This window comes from Notamacropus eugenii, chromosome 2 (assembly GCF_028372415.1).
Source record: "Notamacropus eugenii isolate mMacEug1 chromosome 2, mMacEug1.pri_v2, whole genome shotgun sequence".
Lineage (NCBI taxonomy): Eukaryota > Metazoa > Chordata > Mammalia > Diprotodontia > Macropodidae > Notamacropus > Notamacropus eugenii.
Window position 1 is genome coordinate 168,940,525 of NC_092873.1, and position 8,988 is coordinate 168,949,512.

The window sequence follows — 8,988 nt, forward strand, 5'->3', positions numbered from 1 at the left end:
ATACCCTGAGGTGAGGTTTTACTTTGGGGCTTACTCATTGGAAGTGTGTGTTTGGCCAGAGGAGACTCTGGGCAACTGCTAAGGAGCCCCCTGACTTTGAAAACCCAGAAGTTGATGCTTCTCTCTCTGATAACTATGTATGTATGGTCAGACAGCTGGATCTGTCTATTGATCTGTGATGTATGTATTGCTTATGGTCAGGTAGCTGAAAGCCCTGTATGTTGATTATTATTTCTTTGTATTTTCTCTGAAGTTCAGGATGCTGACTTTTTCTCCTGAACTAAGTAAATTGAATTATATATATGTATATGTGTGTGTGTGTGTGTATGTGTATGTGTTTGATTAAAGTGATTGTTGACCCCTCAAAAGTTGCTTTTCTTTTAGGAAAACAGATCAAAGAACCCATGATCGCACTCCCTCCTGTGTATGTTCAGGTGCTTGCTTTTACACCATCTAGTTGTGAATCTTTTTGAATTTACTTCAGTGCATACTCAATCCATTTCCAAGCCTATACTTGAAATATTTTCATTTTAGAACCACATGCCACAATTTGGACTCTTGCTAGTATATGTTTCCTGAAGGCAAAACTATTTTCATAACATAACTAGATAGAAATTATGAATTTCTATTCAGTGTGAAATTAAGATCAGCTGCCCAGGAAGGGGCAGGGACCCCACACAGGGCTCAGTTCCCTCAAGGGGTTTACAATGAGACCTTCAACAATGGATGTGGGCTACTGCCTGCTTTGGGAGCCTCATCCTCTGCTGCCTCTACTACTGCCACCTGAGGAGGCCCGAGTTATGGGGACACCCTGCTCCCTTCTCATCCAGCTGAAAAGACCCTCTCACTGACCTTTGGCACCTCTGGGTTTAGGGATCTGTGCTGCCACTGGAGATTCTGTCCCTGAAGCCTGCTTGGATCTGCTCCTCTTGGTGCCACGTGACCAAGGCAGGGCTAGGCTCTGGTCCGCATCCGGTGTATGACAGGTCTTTCCCATCAGTCTTTCAGATCACTCGGGGATAGAAATCTCCTCCACTGCATTGTTCTGTGGCTGCTCTAGAATTTGTTGAGGTTTCTTCTTTACAGGCTTTTTATGAGCTGTGGGGTAAGACCTAGCCTATGTGTGTCTTACTACTCTGCCATCTTGGCTCCGCCGAAATTATGAATTTCTAACAAGAATTTAATTTTACTCATCCCTCATTTGGAGAGTCATAATGTCCTAAGTTTGCCTTATATGTTTCTTCCTTGAATCTTAGCAACCTCTAGCTAGAATACTTGGAAGTAACCCTTTCTCTTTGGTGAAATTCTCCTACAGCAAATTATTTCCCTTCTTGTTCTCTCTCCATAGTTTTTTTCTTAAGAGTTTGTGAGTTGTACTTTTACTTTCAAGGCTTGTGGTGAGGAAACTGTCTTAAATGCTTCCATTTAAGCTCCTCCAGCTGTGACTTGGTAAAGTATTCAACAACATAAGTTGGTTTATTATAGAAGTCACACTACTTTCAATCTCAACGAATAGAAAAGAAATATAGGTAATGCAGAGTGGCATAGTGAAGAAAGAAATAACCTTAGATTCAGTAAGACTTGGATTCATGGCCTGCCTTTGGCATATATAGCTCTATGACCATAAGGAAGTTACTTTATATCTGAAGTTCCCAGGCAATTCTTTAAGAATATAAATTACAACTGAGTTCACTGATTTTTATCAGTAGAAGCAATTTCCATACCAGGAATTCTCTGAATGAATAAAATCACAGATTTGAAGAAAAGGAAAGAAGAAAAATATGATGGTATCCCACACATTCATGGATTAACAATAAACAAGCTTAATAAATGCTTGCTCTATCTTTGTACATTTATCTATCTTTCCACTATCTTTATAAATATTTTATTTTGCAGATTAGGCAATAATTGATATTTAAATGCTGATGCTGTTACTTGCAAATCCATCATAATCAGAGTCATTTTTGTGGTTCTTTTATGGACTGCTCTATTTCTTTTCCTATCATCATGTATAAATCTGTATTTCTTGTTTTGATTACTTATATTTTTAGGTACTCATTCATTTCTGACAGATTTTCACTTTTAATGAATTATACTTATGAAGTGAAATTTCAGATCCTTCTCCTTATTTCCTGTATATTTCTTACAAATTTACATTATTCATTTTTTAATTTTATTAATTAGATTTTTCTCTGTCTTTATTAGACAAGCTTATGGTTTATTGAGTTTGCTAGGAATTTAAAAATAGCTCTCATAGGTTTAAGAGTTCTACTGACTTTTAAAAGTTTCATCTACTTTTCCTTGAACTTAAAAATTAATCTTTGGTACTTGTAATAGGTTGTTCATTTGTTTCTATAAGAGTTTTTAAAAGCTCAGTTCAATGATTTTCCTCTTTTAATATCTTAATATAAAGTTTTCTTTGAGAATCACTTTAACTGAATCCCATAAAGTTTATGTTGCTTAATTTTAAAAAATTCTTTATAAATTTTAATTGATTTTATGCCATGACTTAATTGTTTCTCCTTGATATAGTCTTAATTCAATATATCACTACTTATGCTTCAATTGATAACCTTTACTATTTCTTTTCTTTAAATCCATTTTATTGAATATGTAAGTCATGTTTATTATTTATGAATTTTAACATTTGTGGTTGATTTTTTAAAATCATAAAACTTGATCAATTCATAAATGTATTATTTTAATATGAGATATGTGCATGCTCCTTAATATTCTATTTATAAATTGTCATCTGTCATTCATATCTAGTTTATCCAACAATCCATTCATGCATATGTATCTTGCTTGTTGATTTGTTGATTTAATTGAGATCTGAGAAGGTAATATTAATTTCTCCTAATATTATTGTGCTCCTATCAATATATTTATGCAATCTGCCTACCTTTTTTTTGCTATGCCACTTTGTGTATATATTTAGTGATGTTACCTTTTCCCTGTTTATGCCACATTTATGTGTAATGTAATTTTCATAATTGTAAGAATTACTTTGTAAGGGGCAGAGCCAAAATGGCAGAGCAGAAATATACACATATGCAGGCTCTTCCCACACAGCCCATAAAATACCTGTAGAGAGGGACTCTCAACAAATTCTGAAGCAGCAGAAGTGGAGAACAACAGAGTGAAGGAGATTTCCAGCCCAGGGTGACCTGAAAGGCCCATAGGAAATGTCTGTTGTAGTGGACACAGAGCTGAGGACAGTCCAGCCTTGGCCCTGTGGTGTGGCTCAGCTCAGCTCTGGGAGGAGGACACCTCGGGGCAGAATCTCCAGTCTCAGTAGCAGCAGTTCACAGATCCCTCAACCCATAGGCGCCAAAGGTCAGTAACAAGGTTTTTTCAGTTGGCTGGGAAGGAGAAGGACCTTCCCCTAGCTCTGCTCTCCCGCTGCTGCTGCAAAGGCATCAGGCAGGTGGCAGCAGTTCTTACACCAGCCCCTATAGCAGCCAAGTAAAATCCCTGGGGGCACTGAGGAGCTGACTCTTACCTTAGCCCTGTGTAGAGGCCCTGAGGGAGCTGATCTTTATCTCACACTGAATGGCAGCCCTGTCCTCACAGCCCCCAGTGCTGACTTGGTGGGACTGGAGGCCAGGTGGCTGTGGAGAGGAAACTCTGCTAAGATTCTGGTCACAAAAATCTCTTCCTGCTCCCAGAACAGTGTACACGCTTGATTGTGCCACCTTGGAGGAACTGAGATCTTACAGATTCCCAGAGTACGCTCTACTCTTGACAAAGAACCCAAAAGGCAAGTAACTGGTTGGGAAAATGCCCAAAAAAGGGAAAAAAAAATAAGACTATAGAAGGCTACTTTCTTGGTGAACAGATATCTTCTCCCATCCTTTCAGATGAGGAATAACAATGCTTACCATCAGGGAAAGACATAAGAGTCGAGGCTTCTGTATCGCAAACATCCAAAATAAATATTCAATGGTCCCAGGCCATGGAAGAGCTCAAAAAGGATTTTGAAAATCAAGTAAGAGAGGTGGAGGAAAAATTTGGAAGATAAATGAGAGAGATGCAACAAAAGCATGAAAAACAGATCAATGCATTGCTAAAGAAGACCCAAAAAGATGCTGAAGACAATAACATCTTTAAAAATAGACTAACTCAATTGGCAAAAGAGGTCCAAAAAAGCCAATGAGGGGAAGAATGCTTTAAAAAGCAGAATTAGCCAAATGGAAAAGGAAGTTCAAAAGCTCACTGAATAAAATAGTTCTTTCAAAATTAGAATGGAACACCTGGAGGCTAATGACTTTATGAGAAACCAAGAAATCACAAAAGAAAACCAAAAGAATGAAAAAATGGAACATAATGTGAAATATCTCATTGGAGAAACAACTGACCTGGAAAATAGATCCAGGAGAGACAATTTAAAAATTATGGGACTACTTGAAAGCCATGATGTTCTAGAACCAGGGGGCAAAATAAATATACAAAAAATCCACAGATCACCTCCTGAAAGAGATCCAAAAAGAGAAACTTCTAGGAACATTGTGGCCAAATTCCAGAGTTCCCAGGTCAAGGAGAAAGTATTGCAAGCAGCCAGAAAGAAACAATTCAAGTACTTTGGAAATACAATAAGGATAACACAAGAACTAGCAGCTTCTACATTAAGGGATCAAAGGGTGTGGAATATGATATTCCAGAAATCAAAGGAACTAGGACTAAAACCAAGAATCATCTACCCAGCAAAACTGAGTATAATACTTCAGGGGAAAAAATGGTCTTTCAATGAAATAGAGGACTTTCAAGCATTCTTGATGAAAAGACCAGAGCTGAAAAGAAAATTTAACTTTCAAACACAAGAATGAAGAGAAGCATGAAAAGGTAAAAAGCAAAGAGAAATCATAGGGGACTTACTAAAGTTGAACTGTTTACATTCTTACATGGAAAGACAATATTTGTAACTCTTGAAACTTTTTTCAGTATCTGAGTAGTTGGTGGGATTACACACACATACACTCATGCACACACACACACACACACAGGGCACAAGGCAAATTGAATAGGATGGGATCATGTCTTAAGAAAATGAAATTAAGGGACGAGAGAGAAATATATTGGGAGGAGAAAGGGAGAAATCAAATGGGGCAAATTATCTCTCATGAAAGAGGCAAGCAAAAGATATTTTTAATGGAGGGAAAAAGAGGGGAGGTGAGAGAAAAACATGAAGTTTACTTTAATGATATTTGATTAAAGGAAGGAATAAAATGCACACTCGTTTTGGTATGAAAGCCTATCTTACAATACAGGAAAGTGAGGGAGAAGGGGATAAACAGGGTAGGGGGGGTATGATGGAAAGGAAGGCAATGGGAGGAGGGAGCGATTAGAAGTCAATACTCTTGGGGAGGGACAGGGTCAAAAGAGAGAGCAGAAGAAATGGGGGGCAGGATAGGATGGAGGGAAATATAATTAGTCTTATACAACACGAGTATTATGGAAGTCATTTGAAAAACTGCACAGATATGGCCTACATTGTACTGTTTGCCTTCCCAAAGGGGATGGGTGGGGAGGGAGGGATGAAGAGAAGTTGGAACTCAACGTTTTAGAAACAACTGTTGAGTATTGTTCTTGCATATAACTAGGAAATGAAAAATATAGGTAACGGGGCATAGAAAGTTATCTTGCCCTATAGGACAAAAGAAAAGATGGGGATAAGGGAAGCAAAGATGTTAGAAGGAAGGGCAGATTGGTGATAGGGTTAATTAGAATGCTTGGTGTTTTGGGGTGGGGGGAGGGAAGAAAAGGGGAGAAAATTTGGAACCCAAAGTTTTGTGGAAATGAATGTTGAAAACTTAAATAAATAAATTAAATTAAAAAAAAAAAAAGAATTACTGTGTAGTATCCTGTTTCATCACTCCTACAGAAAATTTGATATTTGCTGCTTTCCTAGTTGATATGAGGTTATTAGGTGGAGCTGAGCCTAGAATCTGGATCATTACACCACATAAAGTTAGATAGCTTTTGTTGTGGAACTATTTCTACAACCTTCTAATTGAACTCCTGAGTATACTTCTCTCCATTCTTCATTACCTTCGTCTCGTAGATTCCAAACTAATCTACTAAAATCATAGGCCTTTCTTTGTTACATCTCATTTAAGACACTTGAAAAATTTACGCTGCCTTCTAAGATAAAATGAAAATGCCTAAGGTTGGCATTTAAATTCTTCACAATCTTACTCTAGACTACTTTTCCTGGGTTGTTATGCACATTATTTTTTATTCATTTTACATTTCAACCAAACCAGACGTTTTATTTTCTGGGCTCAACACTACATCTCCCAAATATATCCTTATCCACAGACTTTATCTGAGACCTGGAATGCATCCTTTCCTTACATTTACTCCTTTCAACCTCTTGGTTTTGCTCAAGGTTTAGCTCATTGACCATTTCATAAAGAAAATCTTTCCTGATCCCCTAGGTATACCATTTTCATTTTCCTGCCTCTATTATATCTCTTTATATGTTATTTCCACTTTCAAATATATATATATATATATATATATATATATATATATATATATATATATATATATATACACACATATATACACACACACAGACATATGCATATATACACACATATATACACCCATATATATGTGTGCGTGTGTACATATATACATACACACATATATTCCTTGAATGTAGGGACTTCTAAAAACTGCCTTGTGCTTGATAAATGCTCATTGAGTTGTTTGCTTAATTTTTTCCTTTCAAGTTCATAACCAATAGCATCCCCTCCAAGAGTTTTAAAAATGTATTATTTTAAAAATATTTTGGTGAAAATTTTTCTTTTCCCTTCAAAATGTTTTAAAAACTGAAATTATTCTGTAATACTTTTGACAAATTCAATTATTCAAATGGTTATTTTTATTAAACTTCATTTTCTTGTACTGTATTCTTATAATTGTTTGGCTTTATCTAAATTCTGTCACTGTCATGATTTTTTTCTTTCTTTGTGTTGTCTGAATTATTATTGTTGCTGCTGTTTACGTTTTTAGCAATTAGAAGACTTATTTTGTATTCTCTCCTATCAGGAAACTCAGAAGTAACCAATGTGTCTAATATACCTATTATTCTTGTCAACTGCACATTATGACTGTTTTAGAACCATTTGGTTTTTGATCAGAGAAGTAATTTTAGGTGAGCTTAGTGTTTTATGGTCCTTTGTTCTTACTGAATATAAATTCAATATAAACTGAATCCAGACACAAATTAATTTTCAAACAGGCAAAAAAAATGGCACAATGTCTCATATTTATAAATTAAATAAGTGAAAATGATCTATGAATTAGGTAGGATGACTATTATCATCTACATTTTATTTACATCAAATAATTTTCTGCAGAAACAAAAGAATCTATTTCCCACATTATTTTAGCCTATTATCAGCAACACGAATTTGATGAGAAATGTACTTTTCCAGTTAGAAGGAGGACGTGAAATTCTAGGAATTTCTAAACTCAGAAAAGGAGTTTCAGAGATGTGTACTTGAACCAATTGTAAAAAGTAATTGCAAGGAAAGAATGCTACTACTCTGAACTGACCAAAATAAGATGGTGGAGTTTTGCCAGGCACAGTGACCTGCCTCTGTAGACCTTACTATTTATCTGAATATGTTCATCTCTTTGTACTGGTAGGATCTCATGCTTTTATCCACTTTGTATTTCCTCCTTCTCTTTCTCTCCTTCACTTCTGACAGAAAAAAATGGGATCACATTACCATTGGGTTCTCCTGCACTTTTTAACATCTTTTAGAAATTTGCTGCTAATGTAAAGGTATTTATAATATCTCTTTTTGTGGTGGTTAAGAAATCGAAATTGAAGAGATGTCCACCAATTGGGAAATGGTTGAACAAGTTATGGTATATAATTGTGATAGAAGACTATTATGCTACAAGGAATAATGAGCTGGGTGGTTTCAGAAAAAAACCTGGAAAGACAATGAACTGATGCAGAGTGAAGTGAGCAGAACAAAAATATTGTACACAGTAACAATATTGTATGATGAACAACTGTAAATGACTTAGCTATTCTTAGGAAAGCAATGATCCAAGACAATCCCAAAGAACCTCAGAGGGAAGGAAAAATGGATGAACTCTGAGTATACACCAAAGTATACTATTTTTTGCTCTCTCTCTCTCTCTCTCTCTCTCTCTCTCTCTCTCTCTCTCTCTCTCTCTCTCTCTCTCTCTCTCTCTCTCTCCCCCCTCCCTCTGTCCTTCCAAAAAATGACCAAGATGGAAATAGGTTTTGCATGACAGGATATGTATAATCTATATCAGATCACAGAAATGGGGGAGAGGTGGAGGGAAGAACAAAATTTGGAATTCAAAATTTAAAAAAAAGAATGTTAACTGGTTTTGCATGTATTGGAGGGGGGCATATTATAAAAAATGAAGTTCCTCACCATTACACACTTAAAAATATATTTTGGAATGGGTTTTTTATTCATATGAAACAAGCTGATTTTTGTTGTATTCTGAGAACTTGGTATGAGAAGTGGGTAGGAAGGCAGAATTCAGTGGGGAATAGCCAAAAGGGAACAAATTGCCCTGGATTTTGAAGAAAAAAATCTGTAGCCTATATTAAACTTTGGTGATGCAAAGAGAGGGTTTCATAAGCATCCACTGATTCCCAAAGCCTAGTAACCAGGATTATGGAAGTATATTGTCAATTTTTTTCCCACAAAAATTTCATTACCTATTTACTTCTTATACAAAATATTCATAATTAAGATATGAACCTTTGGAGGAGTCTACTGTCCATTGGCTTTTTTCATTTCCTTATTTTAAGTAATATGTCCCAACATGCTCTTCACCATTCTCCTTTACAACATTAAACATATGTTGGAGAAGATAAGTAGAGCAATTCTGTGATGAACTTAACAAGATTCTCCCAAGCAAAACAATATATATCTTGATATGTTAATGCAGGTCAATACAGTGATTCAGGTTTGTAGGTAGAAT